Raw genomic sequence first — 17,786 nt, 5'->3', positions numbered from 1 at the left:
ATAATAACATATTGCCTACTTTCTAGAGTGGTTTTGAGAATGAAGGTGATGTATATGAGGGCTCAAATCAGGGCTCAACATATGGGAAGAAATCAATCATGGTTTTTTTTTTATCATTATGTACTAAGCACTTAGAATCAATTCCTCCATTTAATGTCCCATGTATTCTCTCAGATGTGTTAAAGAATAATAGCAAACCTCTTCCATCTACAAAACTGCACCTCAGTGCTATGTTTATGCATTCAAGTTACTAAGATCTTCTGAAATGCAAAGAAAAATAGGGTAAGCTTTGCCATTGTCTACAGAAAAGTCTTAAATTAGGAATACACACTTAGAATCAATTCCTCCATTTAATGTCCCATGTATTCTCTCAGATGTGTTAAAGAATAATAGTAAACCTCTTCCATCTACAAAACTGCACCTCAGTGCTATGTTTATGCATTCAAGTTACTAAGATCTTCTGAAATGCAAAGAAAAATAGGGTAGGCATTGCCATTGTCTACAGAAAAGTCTTAAATTAGCAATACACACATATTCTCTCTCTTTGTCTCTCTCTGTCTCTGTCTTTCTCTTGCATCACATCTCATGTAAGAAGAATGTAAAACTCACATTTCATTTCATATCTCATTCTCCTGGTTGCCATGACCTATTGATGACAAATGGGTAATAAATCCCAGGGACCCAGCACTGGCAAAGACAGCAGCCAATCTCACGATCCAGGTGATTGACCTCATCTTCTCTCTCTGTCTCTCTCTGTCTCTGTCTTTCTCTTGCATCAAATCTCATGTAAGAGGAATATAAAACTCACATTTCATTTCATATCTCATTCTCCTGGTTGCCATGACCTATTGATGACAAATGGGTAATAAATCCCAGGGACCCAGCACTGGCAAAGACAGCAGCCAATCTCACGATCCAGGTGGTTGACCTCATCTGGAGCTATCTAGACAGTCCACTACTTAGTTTACTTGCCCTGTTTTTAATATGGTCCTGCTCATGTCTTATGTGAAGGGAAAGCAAGGGGCAAGAAAAATAGAAAAGGGAATGAACAGCCAAGTTTTAACATCATATGCATTCATTTTTTTTCTTTTTTTATAAAATGTCTTACATGAAATGGGGATCAAAATTATAAGGAAGCCCCAAAGAATATCAAAAAGATGAATTCCCTACAATAAAGAAGCATAGATGTGCAACATCAAAGATGGGTTCTTTGTACATGCTACATTTTATAGCAAACATTATAATAATTTGATTAGGGATCAAAATAGCATGTAGTTCACTTGAGAAAACAGCATGAAAGCTTTTAAGTCTAATGAAAGGACTCAACGAATTTTTCGATTTTATAACAGTACCAGATAAAAGTAGGTTTTAGCTATTTTCTAGTTTAAGGGAAGCTTTTCTTCATAAATGTTTAGAACTGGACTCTCCTTTGAGGTTGTAATATAATTCATATTTTAAAGCATAGACTCTTTCATTCTTGTGGGGTATCTATTCCTGTGATTATATGATAAAAGTTATGGACCCTACTATAGGAAGAATATATATATGCACATACATTCAAAATATTTCAGAGTTCAATAACTCAATTTCCTCCTTTCTGAAATGCTCTCATTAACCCTTGAGAACTCATGAACCTCTGCTTTTGAGAATGATATTGTCTTCCAAAGCTAAATGATTGTCCCAGTAATTCCAAATTTTTCTCTTCTCATTCCAGTGCACAAAACAATCAAGAATGCTTATGGAATTTCAGAGAGGATGGCTCTTTAGAGGCATAATTTAGTCATTTTGAAGGATGGAGATAGTCGTGCTCACCAAAAATTCCTTCTGTTTCCTCTTAGAGATGCACTCTAGTTTTGTACAACCTTTGTAGAGATAAGACTGAGACAAGCCAAGGGCTGTACAAAGAAAACAGACTTTGATATTAATTGTATATGAAACCCAGCAACGGGTCAGGCCCAAACATAACAAAAATGGGACGATCACAAAAGAACAAGTTGGCCAAAGCAAACAAAGCCCTATTATTCCCTCCTGACTCCTCTGCAGTGTGTGGTGTGTATTGTTAACAGCATGGTTGACTGAACAAACATTCTCAGGATATGAACCCTCCCAAGAAAGCCAGGGTGAAGCCACAAGCCTCCAACTTGATGAAGCCAGAGATTTCACAGGACTGGCAAGGCTGTCACCTGATTTCTTTGTGCCACCATATTTCTTATTTTCTCCTCCTTGAATCTCAAATCGCCCAAGATCTGGTTTCTGTCCAGGGAGGGCCAAAGTGCTTGCAGATGGTTTTACCACCTGTGGCCATGGAGATCCAGCCAAAACAATGCTCTCTCTGGACCGTCTGGCTGGGGATTTGGGTAAATACTAAGAGATGACTCAGAGACAGGAGCGGAAGCGGACTGTTTCAAATGCTAGGGAGAGTAGGGAATGGCAATTAATGCACATGAGTGACTTCTTCTTGCCTCCTGCCTCTCTTTATCTCTTTGAGATAAAGGCTGTCCACTTTAAATTGCACAGTATAATTAAGAACAACTGATTATGTGGGATTTGTTTATTCTCGTTTTTAATATAATCTTGAGACTGCTTCTTCCTCTATTTCCCAGTGAATCTTTCTCCTGGGCTCTTATGCTTCTTGTCAAGAAGTTTCCTGTATCTCCCTTTCCTAGGACAGTACAGACATCTAAAAAGGAGAGAAAAAAGTACTTCGGATCATCCTGCTAAAACGTTGTGTCAAGAGCTATGTTTTATTTATTTATTTAGTGCTTCCTCTGTGTCATATACTGTGGTAAGCGTTTTATGTGGAAAATTCGTAATCATCACGACTCTGCAAATGTTTTGTTTTATGCATTTTTGGTTGAAGAAACTGAGGCATGCAGATATTAAGTGACTTGACAATCTTATCTGTGAGATACAGAAAATACCTCTCAGAAGGACCAAGAATTGTGACAATTAAAAGCAACATTTATGGGCCATATGCTCTATGCCATGACTATTACAAGGACTTTGTCTATATGAACATTTTATCATCACCAGAATTGCATGACATAGTTCTATTTTAACACATAAGAAAACAGAACTCAAAGTCAAGTTGATGGCAAGTGCAATGGCTCATTTTATGTGTCAACTTGTCTAGTCTATGGTGCCCAGTGTTTTGGTCAAACGTCAATCTAGATGCTACTGTGAAGGCATTTTTTAGATATGATTAACATTTACATCACTTTGAGAACAGCAGATTACCCTCCATAATGTGAGTGGACCTTAGTCAAGCAGTTGAAAATGTTAGGAGCAAAGGCTGAGGTTCCCTGAAGAAATTCTCCCCAAGACCACAACATAACACACATATTTATTACTAGAGTCAGTATTATAATCTAGATGTACATAGATTTAGACTTATATCTAGCTATATATATCAATATGAATAGATAGATGATAGATAAATAGATGGATAGATAGATAATCATGAAAAAGAAATCACATGTCCTAGCCCAAAGGCAATTGGGCGAGAAAGTGTATTCTGTCTACTGGAAAACATGACAAGTGCAGGGAACAAATAACTAATCATGAACTTATAATATAATCTACTGCATTTTGAGGCCCACAATCCTTGCAGTACAACACTACCAATAACTATGAGAGAAGGTGAACATCATCATATGCTCCTTTTATAGCTGCTTAACTAAATAGTGATCAATTGATCTTCCAAAAAGGCAGTCTATGTCATTACCTGTAGGAAAAACTCATACTGAGGATAGCATTATAAAGCAGGAAACTGCAGAGAAAACAGAGAATTTTCAAGTAGGCTTTCTGAGTCATCATAATACAAATGTATGTAGTTTTTCTACTTGTGCAAAAAAAAATCACAAAATTCACCGATTTAAGTAATTTTTCAACTTTTTCCAACTTTGTTTAATTTCATAGGTGGTCATGTTTGCTCATTGAAGATACACTCAGTATATATTAACCTTAAAAGGTATTGAATTTTATAATTGAGATATTTGGACTAATCACTCCCACCCCACCCCAAACCCTCAGCGAAGACTTTCCTTCTATTTTTTCTCTTTGTAACATCTGGATAGAAGAATACTAATATCTTCTTGAAAAATGCTTGGAGAGCATGGCCACCCATGGTCGAAGTTAGTCATGTAATTTAATTTACCTAGCTGGTTTTAAAACATCCAATTGTTTTAAAATTGATGAAATTCAATCTGGTGTCTGCTTTGCTTTCCTTTTAAGCTAGAGGTGTGTGTGTGTGTGTGTGTGTGCGCGTGTGTGTGTGTTAAATATCCTCAGCCCTAAGTTCTACTTACTGCTATCAGTTAAATAAAAAAATGTATAAGTATTCAACATCTCACTCAGATATTGGGATGTTGTGGTCTTATATAAAAGGCATTATATAAACATGAATTCACTTAAAATTAATTAGACATTTGGACATGTAAAGAATATGTAGTTAAATATTTTAATTGCCTCACTTTCATTTATGGTTGGTAGGGGTACATAGGCTCTGTATTAAGGTAAACATTGCTGGGGGGTGAGGGAATGGGGACTTGTTATTCAATGGATATGAGGTTTCAGTTATGCTAGATGAATAAGTTTTGGAGATCTGCTGTATAACATATATGTTATACCAAATAGTTAACAATATGGTATTGTGTACTCAAAGTTTGTTAAAATGGTAGATTTTATGTTAAGTGTTCTTTCATACACATATTCACACACACACGCACACACACGCACACACACACAACCAAAGTGACACATGGACATTCTGGTAGGTGGTGGATGTGAATAAGTTACATTACTTTGATTGTGGTGATGGTATTTGTTTACTTATGTCTAAACTCATCAAAATTGTGCACATTAAATATGTGTGATTTTTTTCATAGTAATTTTACCTCAGTGAAGTTATTAAAAATTCCAAGACTTCATTAACTTAATCCTCAAAACTGAATATTAATATAGGTGCTACAACCCCAATCTATTTATGAGTCTCAGCTACTAAATGATAGTAACATTTGTATGTGTCAAAATACAGTCTGTTTCTTCCTAGGTCTACCAGAGTTTCTTTGGTTTAAAAGAAGCTATACTTATTTCTGTGGTTCTCTTAAGCATTACCTTATGTCATAGGGCTGTGACTAGATTCAAAATAATAATTACAATAATAGCAACAACACAATCTTTACCCTCTGAGAGTCGATGGGGTAATTTCTGTGACACCTAGATGAACATGCTGCTCATCGAGCAACTTAGATAGCTTTTAAACCCTTGCAGGCACATGCTATTAATAAATAGAAAAAAAATTTTTTTTTTACACTGCAGCTCCAAATGTATATAATGCAGCATTTGTCTCCAGTTCAATGACCTTAGGAGAGATTAAGCAATTTGGTCTGTTTCTAGGTGCCAGGTCAGTTGAATTCAACCTGGAATTTTATTCTTAGTGTAAAATGAGATAAAATAGGTGAGGTGCATGTTTTGTAAGTTGGAATACACTGTAAGGATTTAATTATAGAAGAACTTAAAGCAATAATTCCATAACTTCATTAACTGTATAAATAAGAGATTCTTCTTCCGTGCTATGTAGCTGCATGGGAGAAAACAAAGAAAGAATGAAAATAAAATTTTAAAAATGATATGTCTAACACATAATTTATAAAATAATTGATACTCTGATTTCATTTATTATGTCAACACTGTTTATCATCATGGAAAATTAGAAGGATCATAAATATCCACAAATGGGTAAAGTTTCTCAAATTTTGACATGACTATAAATTTCAACATTAGGATGTTATCAGTACAAGATACTCTTGTTATAATACATATTGGACAAATAGTGCAAGTCTACCTATAAAATATAGTGATAATAGTGAAAAAAGAAAAATGAAACGTAAAATGTTAACATTAGTTGCATTCGAGTGATAGGAATGTTTAATTTTCCTTTTATTTAACAAATACTGATATAATACATACTAGTTGGCAGCCATGTTTCTTAGCATGTTGTTAATTTATTGAATCCTTCAAATAAGCATATGGGAGAAGGAACATGCATTAGTTGTTTATTACTGTGTTTAAAAGAGTCACCATGAGCTAAGCGGTTTAAGAGAAAATCCATTTATTATGGCACAGTCTCTATTGGTCAGGAGTCTAGGCACAGAGTAGTTGGGTCCTCCACTCAGTGTCCCTTTGAGCTGTGGTTGCACTTTGACAGGACTGTGTTCCCATCTGGTTGCTCAACAAAGGAAGCTCAACTAAGCATCCAAGATTCAGATGTGGGCAGAACTCATTTCCCGTGGCTTTATGATTGAAGGTCCAGCCTCTGACTGTCACAGGGCCGCTATCCTCAGGTCTTAGAAGCCACCTGCAGTTCCCTGGCATTTGGCCTTCTGCACAGGCCATTCACAAAGTTGCTGCTTGTGTCCTCAAGGTCCGCAGGGGATTTCTCTTTCTGCGGTCTGCTAGGACAGAGTCTTACCTACTATAGTGTGGTCGTGGGAATGACGTTCCATCTCCTTTGCCATATAATGTAGCCTAATCAGTAACATCCCATCATTTTGCCATATTCGATTGATTAGAAGTAAGCACTCAACAGGAGGGAATTATACAAGGATATGACTCATGGGAGGTCAGTCTACTTTGCATCAGCCATACAATATTTTTATTATCATTTTAAATATGAGAAAATGAAGATTCAGAGAGATTGAGTAGCTTACTTATGTTAATAGTTAGTGACTTTAAAAGTTGGAATTTGAACTCAGACAATATGAATCCAGGGTCCTTGCTCTTAATCTTACTTATTCTAACATTGAATATACATTTCATATATCTTGAGTGCCTCCAATGTGTTAGGCACTATGACAAACATCAGTCCTTGACCTCGGAGGGTATATTGTATAGTGGGGATATCATACACCCAGGAGGGCAGCAAACATAATAGGGTACAAAGATGATACTTAAAGAAGTGTAGGGTGTTGTAGAAGCCCAGAGAAGGGGCAATTAACCTGGAATTGTAGAGTGAAGGGGGAGTTCCGGGAAAAAGTAACTTGCAAGCTGTGACTAGAAGGATGGGTGGGAAGTAAGAGGGACAGGGAAATGAGTAAAGGTAGCAGGTAGGTGACGTGCCTCAAGAGATGGAAGGAACAAAGTTCAGAGGTCCCATGGTGAGGGACCCACTCTGGCCAGAAATGAGAAGCATTTCCAGAGCTTCAGCCAAAGATCGTACCTTATGGAAATGGTGTAACTGGGAGATATAAAACTCCCGGGTTAGGGAGTGAGCGGCTTGTGAAGAGACTTGGCTTTATATTAGACAGTGGGAAATCATTGAAGCAAAAGCATTTTCTCAATTATGTAAACACTTAACTAGCTGCAGATAGGAGGACAACTGGAAGCTGGGGTCCCAGCTAGAATGTGGTTATAATGATCTAAGTAACAGAGAATAATGATTTGGGCTGGGTTAGTGAGATTTGGGTTGAAGAAAAAAAGATAAAGAATATCTTTATGCCATTTGTCTCCTTTACAGTTTTTTTTTGTATATTTCTCAAATTATAGTTAAGAAGCATACCTCGCTTTTAATTTCAGAAAAATGTGCTTTAAATAAGGAGGCAATAAAGCGGAGATTCTCCTCAAACACAGTGCTCTACTAATTTGCCTATTAAAGGTTTTCTCATTTACTCAGAGGAATAATTTTTACCAGCTGAGAAACTTCTGCATCCTTTTCTACCATCTTTCTTAAAGAGATTAGGGTTTCATAGTGAAAAGCTGCTTCATTAGTGCTAATGGCCTCCCTGTCACGTGAATCAATCCAGAATTAATTTCCCATGCTTATCAGGAGGAGATCAAGAGCCCCAAGAACCTGTTTCTCAGGGCCACCAGGTGTGAATGCCAGAGTATTCCCAGAAACGGGCTAAACAATTTATAAGTCAGCAAATAGTACGGCTGGGCCACATAAAAGGACAGAGTGAGCCACTGAATGTGATTCTCAGGATTATTTCCTACCCGGCAGGTCAAAGAAGTGTGGCATAAAAAAGATTGCCACAGAGACTCTGAAGTCCTGAATTTGGGGGTATCTGCCTCATTTTCATCATCTCAGAAAGTTCTGTAGGATTGCCTCAGTAAATGCCTTTTCTCCAGGTTTTACAACGGCATGGCTAGAGTTTAGTTCCTCGTTCCAAATGGCACTGAGACCTGGGTGTGCTTGAACCCTCATCAGTCTTAAAACACTGTGCTCCACCAGGCTATCATCTGGAGGCATTCGAGAGAGATAGTAGGCTGAATGATGAGTATCTAAAAATATCAATTCTTAATCCTTGGAATTCGTGGTTCTTAACTTATTTGGGAAAAGGGCTTTTGTAGATATAATTAAGGATTTTAAGATGAGGAGATTACTCTCAGTTATGCAGATGGGCCCTGAATGGCATCACAAGTGTTCTTATATGACGAGACAAAAGGCGGCAACACAGACACACAGAAGAGAAAGTGATGAGAGGATGGAGCAGAGAGAGATGCAGCCAAGAGCCGAGGAATGGCCGCAGCCACCAGAAGCTGGAAGAGGCAAGGGATGGATTCTGCCCTAGATTCCACACTGGCTGTGTGGCTCTGCTGACGCCTTAATTGCAGACTTCTAGCCTCTAGAACTGTGAGAGAACACAAGTATGTTGTGTGTTCACACAACATAACACAATTATGTTAAGCCACTCAGTTTGTGGTAATTTGTTATGGAAGCCTTGGAAAAGTGACACAAGAGGGACAAGGTAAGGTTAGGATACATTTTGTGTAAATTAAGAAAGGACTTCTCTCTCCGAATGGACAATATTTCACACACAACCTGCCTAAAGAGGAAGTACCTGTGCTGGCTTTTAGCCTCTACTTATCTCTTCAAAAGATACCTTTGTGGCATGAACAACGGGCACCACGTTATGTGACAGTCCTGAAACATATTCTAGATTTATAGAAAGTCAGATCTTGAGAAAGAGAAAGAGTGCAGAATAAGAGTCAGGTGGCATGGACAGCACACTCCAAAAATAATGATTGTAACTGTCACTTCAGAGCACTTCTCAAAAATGCTTCATATAAATTATCTCTGTGCCCTCACAATAGCCCTGTGAGAGGGACATTAGCCCCATCGCCTCTGAATTCTGTTGGATGCTCTCAGCAGATTAACTTCCAAATATTCTCCTTTGTTTCTTGGTTTTCTGTCATCATTAGGTTGACGAGGCACGATCATTTTATTCTATAGAGAGTTTAATTAGGCAATTCTTTCGGAAAGCCTATCAAGTCGAGATTGATTAAGATGGCTTTCAGAATGATATTTAATTGGGATCATGTTTTAAATTGATTATTGATGGGAAAAGATTTGATTGAGACTGGCTTAATTCTTTTTGGATGAGAGCAGAAAGCTTTTTCCGGCAAGGGTTTAGTTCCTCGGATAATCTGAAAAAAATATATATTAGGCATGAAAATGAGCAATGGAGATAATGCTTGACTCAGGTGAGCCAAGAATTTAGCCACACTATTAGGACCATAAACTCTCTAGAGGAGACACACTCTAAGTGACAAGATGATCCGTTTCCATGGAGTCGGCTGTGAATTTCATGCTAATTCTGTGCTTCTGTAATGTATCCTAAGGGTCAGGGGCAGGTGTTTGCAGGGAGAGCAGCAACTTAGATGTCCAGAGCCCTGCCAAGGATACAGTTAGGCACTTGGCACTCCATTCCTTTCATTACTACGCTGCTCTGAGCAGAAGCTTCATCATTCTCATTTAACAAGGCTCTGAGATATCAAATAAATCATCTGAGACCACACGACAAGTGAGTCCTGATTAGTACCTAAGTCTAATGCTACCTCGGTCATTCAGCAACTACTATGTAATATGGTGGTCCCCCCTTATTGGATATGTTCCAAGCCCCCCCAGTGGATACCTGAAACCTCAAACCGTATCGAACCCTATATATGCTATGCTTTTTCCTGTGCATACATACCTATGATAAAATTTAGTGTATAAATTAGGCACAGTAAGAGATTAATAATAACTAATAATAAAATTATACATAGTATACAAATATAATGTAATAAAAGTATGTGACTATTGCATTATTTAGTAAAATAAGGGTTACTTGAACACAAGGACTGTGATACCACAACAGTCAGTCTGATAACTGAGACAGCTAAGTGACTAACAGAGAGAGAGCTTACAGTCATAGTCATCTGGAGAAAAGAGTGATTCACATCCCAGGCAGGACAGTGCAAGATTTCATCATACTACTCAGAATGATGCAACATTTAAAACTTATGAATTATTTATTTCTGGAATTTCTTATTTTCAGAATGCAGCTGACCACGGGTAACTGAAACCATGGAAAGCAAATATGCACAGAAGGGGAACTGCTGTAAATACTTATTGTGAACCACTCTCTGTTCTAGGAACCTGGGAAAAAGTGGAATAGAACAGATCCTGTTGTCAGGAAGCTGACATCCAACAGAAGGAATCAGTGAATTAATACAAAAGGAAATTACTGATATATTAAGGTATAGAAGAAATGAAATGTCCCAGAACACACTGGGACAATTGTTTCCTCCATTCTTTCCTCTCTTTTCTCAAGAGGTTGTTGTCTTTATCAGGGACCACACAGAGTCATGGAATCGAACCCGAACCTTGAGGAGTAAGATTCCAGGAAGACATCCTACAGGCAGACAAGGGCAATGTGAACTGTGGCTTGTTTCCATCCAAGAAGATACAAAGGTGAGTTTTTTAAATTGGGTTTTAATAATCCTCTGTTGTTGAACTTCTCAAATCACTCTATGTAATCTATTTATCATCCTCATTTATTTGCTAATTAGTGATGCTCTGGGGCAAACAGGAGCAAATGCTTGAGTGTGGGCTTCTGTGGTAAAACAACCTGAGGGTGAAAGCTGGCCCTTTTACCAGAGTCGAATCTTGGTTTCCTTGTCCATAGTGGACTGAAGGGTCAATGGGTGAGCTCAGAGAACATGCTTAGGACAGAGCCTGAGCATCATAAATGCTCAATAAATGTTAGCTATTAGTACTAATCATTATTATTCCTTCGAGATACTTTATGGTGAAGGAAACGGGTTGGGGATTGGGCAAGGTCCTTGGTAATAAAGGTCTGAGGCTTTGTTCTTTCCTCAACTCCCTCTCAGTTTGTCCTGTGATGACCTCTCTCACTTACATGCTCGTGTCTCACGACCCACACAGCTTAGTCATGCCTCCTCACTCTGGAAGAACATTCGCTTGTCGACATGAATTTCCATGCTTTTGAGCTCTGGCTTTGCTTTTCGGTGCTTGTGTGGCCTTCAGCAAGTTTCCTAACTATTGGGGCCTAAGTTTCCTTGTTTTTCAAAATCAGGATAGTAATTTCATCATGGTATTCTTCTGGAGATCAATAACTGTTAACGATATCGTATACTTATTGATAATGTATTCCTATCAAGCAGAGGGCAAACAAGTTTACAAGAATATCTATTTTTTCTTCACAACAACACTATGCAGTGAGTATTATTTTTCTTAATCTGTTTTACCAATGAGGAAGCTGAGGCTTGGTAATTGAACATAATATGACATGAAATATAAAAATGTAATGCACACTTAAATAATAGGAGTGATGTAACAAAGAAACCATGATACAATTTTCTATAGAAGAACTGTGTGAGTGCTATGGTCATGTACAATTTCCAAAAGGCATTTACTTTAAATTTAAATTAGGACTTAAAAGACCCAGAAGACTTTGATCAGTCAATGTAGCAGAAGGTGCTAGCAGAAGGTGTAGTTTTTAATTTCAAAAACTATACCCCATACATTTTTTCCATACTTTAACATTTCTGAAAAGAAAGTGTATCTTAAAATTAATGAATGCATTTTAGGCCATGTTATTTTTTGTTCGTTTGTTTCCTCTAAAAAGCTATGATCAAAACAATAATTTTATTTTGTTTTATTGTTGTTTAAATAATTAATGTTTTTTAGAATTAGGAAAACTGGAATGTTTATCACATGCATCTCCAGGAAGATATCTCTGTCAATTTACTTTCAATAATCAAAAACAGTCCTGATTTGAATTAATTAAAGAAGCAGAACTGCATTTCTGTCTGTGGCAAATTCTACTGGGTTTGGAATCAGGAGACCTTGCTTCAAATCCTTTCTTTCCACTCACCAGCGATATGACTAAAGTCAAATATTGAACCATTTCAGCATTAGTTTCCCTCTGCTATGAAATCATGATAAATTTCCTGTCCAACTCGTAGGATTGGTTCAGATTTAATAAAGAGAAACTCCTCTGACATCTTGAATATTTCATATTACATTTGTTTTACATTTTTATAAATTGTTTTTAAGGTCATTAGAAACATAAATTTATTTTCGGTACCTTTATTTCTTCAAATAATATTGATCAGTTGAATTAATATATCATTTAATAGTTATTATGATAAAAATCCTTCAATAAAGCATAAAAAACATAACAAGAGACTCACCCCTGCCCCCACACACCCACATACACGTTGTTGTTCATTCAACTTCTGGACATTGAAGAACCATCTAAATCTTATTCTTTTATTCCCTCAATACTTATTTAGTTTGCATTATGTGCTCACATTATACTAGAAGGTGGTGATATAGTAGTGAATACGATAGACACAACCCCTGCCCGCAGTGTCTTATAATCGTGTAGAATTTGAAGTAAAAGCAAACTCTTTTTTTTTAATCACATTTTCTTTGAAAAAGTTATTTTGTAAGTAAGTGAATCACTCTGATGATTCAGGCGGCTTTTTACAATTTTTAAGTAAGCACCAACTGTCATAGGAATACGAGAAACCACATTTCAAAACTCAAGACCTATTTTGTTTTCTGACCATTGATATTGTAAAATTTATGCAAAGACAGAATAACTACTTAAATTCACTGATCTTTATAATGATTTTTAATTTCAAAAACTGGTATAAATAGATGAACTAATTTTTTTTCTAAGACATTTCTAATGTCACAATTTCATAGGAATTTTACATAAAACAATAGAGAAATAAACCATCTAACACTGTCTGTTTATTTCCATGATAATTATTGAGTAACCATAGTGAAATTTTCTTTCAGACTTAATAATAAAACTCTCTGGATCTCAGTAGCATTTCCGTGAGCAGATGAGTGTCTAAAAGAAGAGATTAATCTGGGAGAGCTACCTGCACGTATACAAAAATACTGTTTAACATTGAATCATTACCTAGATGTCATTCTGGTAGCAGACTTTCTAGAATGAGAAGACAAAAAGATCACCTCTGGAGAGACACGTTTATCTTGAGACTAAAAGGAACATCAAGGAAAAGGATGCCATGCCCAGTGCTTCAAGGAGAGTGACTTTTATTTCTATTACAGTATAGGTAATTTCTTAATTATTCTGGATTTCTCTCTGATATAATCAACCAACCAAATAATATGCCCATTCACTTCCTTGTTAAGTAATGTCATCTTCATTTACTGGTCATCTTATTAGTATTTCTTTGCTTTTAAATAATTTAGATCAAAAGAAAAATGGAAATAAAATCTCTGCCAAGAAAATAGCTGAGTGATTTTTATAAAGTAACTGAAGATGTATTTGTTCAATTCTCCTGCCAGAAAGCCCCAAAAGAAATGAAGAAAATGTGTCTTAAACAAGATGGTAGGGCAGGATCAAACATATCTTTATAGCAAATATTGAATCAAAAATCCAATAGTATATACTATGTAAAAGCAAAAAACAAAAACAAAAAAAAACCCTGGAAACGATATGATTCAGAAAAGTTCTAAATTAAAGGATGGGCAAAGACATAGAAAATAATATAAAAACTATGAGGAGACTTAGGTAGAAACAGTATTATGAGATATAAATGTTTTTTACATTCACTTGCCAGTTGAAATAGACAAAGAATAATAATATAGAGAATATATTTTTAACTGGTCATAAAAAGAATCATATAACAGATAAAAAGTAAACTATATTTATTAAAATTCTAACTAGTGGAATTAGTACGTTTGGGCTACTTCGACCAGATGGCCTGATTTCCCACTTCAGCTCTGCCACCTGAATGAGTCTCATAATCTCTCAGTGCCTCAGCATTCTCACTGTAAAATGGAAATTATACTGCTGCCTGCCTTATAGGGTTATTGTATGTGTTAAAGGTTAATAATAAGTAAAGCACCTAGAACATTGTTTGACACTATACGACTGCAAACTTTTATTATTTCCAGTATTCTTTGTCTCAAATAATTATTTCTGTGTTCTACATAAATCTTTTTTGCAATCATTTTCCTTTTTGTGTGTGTGTGTGGGGGGGTGGTCTGCATTCTGGAGGGTCTTTACAGCTCTGCTTCAGTGCAAATATATTTCAATTTTGCTATTGCATTTTATTTATCCTTATATTATTTTTACATATTAATCTGATTCTTTTCCATCTCTAATAATTTTATCATATCTCCACATGATATCTTACTCCCAATTTATTAAAAACACATCATCTTGCAAATATTTTAAGATACCAAAGCAATGCTTTCTAAAAGTTTAAATTTTTAAAAAGAAAATGATTATTTCCAGAGTGTCTTATTTTTTTCCATTTTAGGACAATGCAACCTTTTCATAGATTTTCTTAGAAATAAATAGCATAGCTGTGTTCACCTGTGATACATGTTTACAGTCTTCACCTATTCACAGAGAGAATAGCTCTACTAATTCTCTATTATTCTTCAACGTTCAGTCAATGACCAGACTCCCTGCCACCACCCCATTGAATATCTATTCAATTATCAAGAAAAAAATATGTTGAACACTTACTAATTTGTAGATGCTGCTCTAGATAATGAGAACACATAAAGGCCAAAAATGGTTACTGCTTCTATGGTAGACAGTAGACAAACAATATCTGAATATATAAAATAATGTTAGTACTAAAACAGGGTAAGGGGCTGGAGAGTTATAGGGAATAGAGTAGAGGGGGAATGTGCTTGGGCAGAGACCTGAATAAAGAAAGGGAAACAGAACTGCAAACAAGTGGGCATACAGCATGACAGGCATATGTGCATGGCCAGTGCAAAGACGCTAAGGTTGGCCTGGTTGAGGAACAGCAGAAGGCCAGTGTAGCTAGAACAGAAATGCAAACCCAAAACTCATGTGCACAGGCTTTAGTTAAAGTATTGATCTTAAACAAATCCTCGATTGTCCTGAGCTGTTTGTGTTTGAGAGAATATTGTGTTTCTCCCTGCTGTAAGATTCTCTGATTGAACTAGAGTCAAATGCAGTTTGTCTGGACTAAGGTATGTAGAACTCCTTCCACCTTCCGATGGTGTCTGACTTTCTGGGCAAGTGTGTTCTCTATATTCCACAATTAGACACAATGGAGAGAAAAGAGGCAAAGCATTTTTCCAATTTCTTTGCGAGTACATCCTGTTCTGTGTTAGATTGGAACATATGGCATTTGTAGAATTACGTGTTTCTCAGACTATTAACACTCACAGAACTGATAGAAGGTTTGTCCATACTGAACATATGCTCTTCACTAGTTTTTAATACATATATCTGTTGTCAAATTTTGCTTTTTTATATATCTTAGAAAATATTTTAATATTTTATAATTATATAATATACAATATTATTTCATGATGTAATTTTATAATAATGGAGGGTTTCAAGGAGACACACAAGACTTGTTCACCTGCAAGTTCTGAGGGAAAAGCTTTGGGGAGTAGATGATGGATTTAACTCAATAGACTTTGAAACCTTCCAATTAGAGTTTCTTGGTGTATAACAACTCAAGGGGAAAGTCAAGTTTGAAAATACGGATCTCTGAGTGCTTTGCATAGGTATGAGAGAGCTTTGCCTATCTTTAAGTCAGAAGAATATCTTTTTCATTTTAATAGTTCCTGTGCTTGGTGAAAGATCTTAGTGACCGGAGATAGCTTTATCTCCTTGAATTTACTCAGCTGACCCCTTCTCATCCTTCAGGACTCAATTTAAATTTTGTGTTCTCATAGAGATCTTCCCTGATCAAACAGTCTACCATTGGACAATCTGTATTTGTTCATCTCATAGTGATCCTTTTGATCTCATAGCACTTATCCTACATGTAATTACATATGGTTTTATCTATTTGTCTCTTTAATATCTGTCTCTACCATGAGAGTGCAAGTTCGCTGCTGACAGGGTCTATATCTATTTTGTCTATCATGGTACACTAAGCCTATCACAATGTTTGCCCCATGTGAAATGTCGATTATTATTTGTGGAAGGAATTAGGAAAAAAAACCACAAATAAACAAAAAATTCTTGATAAATTTGTATTCAATGAGCACATTACAAAAGAAAAGGAGGGGGCAGGAGACCAAGGGAATGGTGGAAGAAAATCACAGTGCCAAGGAAAAGAACACAGAGAAATAAAAGTAGAAGAATGGGAAAAGAACTGGATTTGTTCAACCCAATGTTATGCAGTCCTAGCTTCCTTTTTCGGTGGGAAAATGTCTAAGAAATATATACTATAGTTAAGAATGAATTTTATATTTCATTACCAAGAAACCTCTAGTTAGCACAAATATTCTTATCATAACAACGGTAGACAAATAACTTCACCTACAGAAATAATATTTCATGCTTCATGTGTATGATTCAAGATGGAGATTTACCGAAGACTCATGTCTTTGAAACTCTGCATCTATCTAAAGAGGAATTAGTCTTGTTTCCCTAAGAAAGTGGATAGGATCAAAGAGATATAATGAGGTGAGAGGACATTTCAAGTTATTCAAAGCTTGCTGTGATCAGGGGATTTAGAGAATATAGGTTGTGATAAAAGATAAACTGAGGCATATTAACATTTTGAAGAGTTTATTCGAACAGAAATGTATTAGAATGGGGTAGCACCACACTGAAAGAGGGGAGGAGCACTTCATTTACAGGAGCTGGGGAAAGACTTTTATAGAAAAAAAGGCAGAAGCAAAGGAAATTGTTGATTGGCTACAGTTTAAAGCTTAGTTGGCTGCTTTTGATTGGTTGTCCTTAGGTTTTGATTTTATAATCTTGAGGTATTTACGGGCTTAGATCTTGGTTCACTTGTGTAGGCTCCCATGGTATCAGATCCACCTCAGCCCAATGGCTTCCTTGTTTAATTAATTTAACAGTTGAAAGGATTGCATTTTTTAGAGAAAGGAAGAGAGGGAGAGAAAGTAAGAAAGAATTATTATGTTATCATATAAAATATCATCTGGCCAGTAAGCAGGAACTTTTAAGTTCCCTATGGAGTAAACAGGTCAAGGTTTCTCTTACTCTGTTTGAGGAAAGTTGGACAGGGAGAACATTTCCTAAACAAACACAATTTATATTCCTCACTTAAGGGATTCATGCTTGAAAGTTGATAGAAAACAGGAAGCACCGAGAATTTGAAAGGAAAGACAGTTGTTGCAAAATTTCCAGATCTCTCCTACAAGTTCAAGTACTTTAGGGCCTTCAATGCAATCTGAGCCTCCATGAAAAGCTGGTCCCACAGGACGGATAGGAATGCAGTCTAAACAAGCAGGTCCCTCTTTGTGAATGGCTCATCCTATGAGAGTAAAGATAGGAGTATTCTAACAACATATTTCTTTTTTTCTATCAGTTACTCAATGAAGATGCCAGGAATGCAGGGATGGTGGAAGAAAGCTCAGCAGACAATTCATATAAATAGCATGTCAGTGTTGGACAAAAGTAGAAAAACATTATTTTACATTTTAGAATATTGAGGAAAGAAACATTGTAAAAGTCAGTCATAATTAGCAGAGTGGGAAATAG

At 36.3% G+C, this 17,786-nt stretch overlaps 1 long non-coding RNA gene across 1 annotated transcript in view; it reads left to right on the top strand.

The window, feature by feature from the left end:
* The window catches only part of LOC112485506, a 30,504-nt gene extending 16,767 nt beyond the window's left edge, over window positions 1-13,737 (top strand). The window contains exons 3-5 of the long non-coding RNA XR_003048486.1: window positions 10,417-10,521; window positions 10,615-10,735; window positions 13,097-13,737. This is a non-coding gene — a long non-coding RNA (uncharacterized LOC112485506). The remainder of the gene's footprint in view (window positions 1-10,416; window positions 10,522-10,614; window positions 10,736-13,096) is intronic.
* Window positions 13,738-17,786: the final 4,049 nt, after the last annotated feature.

The sequence above is a fragment of the Pteropus alecto genome, unplaced genomic scaffold (genome assembly GCF_000325575.1).
Source record: "Pteropus alecto unplaced genomic scaffold, ASM32557v1 scaffold5, whole genome shotgun sequence".
Classification (NCBI taxonomy): Eukaryota; Metazoa; Chordata; class Mammalia; order Chiroptera; family Pteropodidae; genus Pteropus; species Pteropus alecto.
The sequence above is the reverse complement of the archived record's forward strand: the minus strand, read 5'-3'. Positions and strand labels throughout refer to the sequence as shown.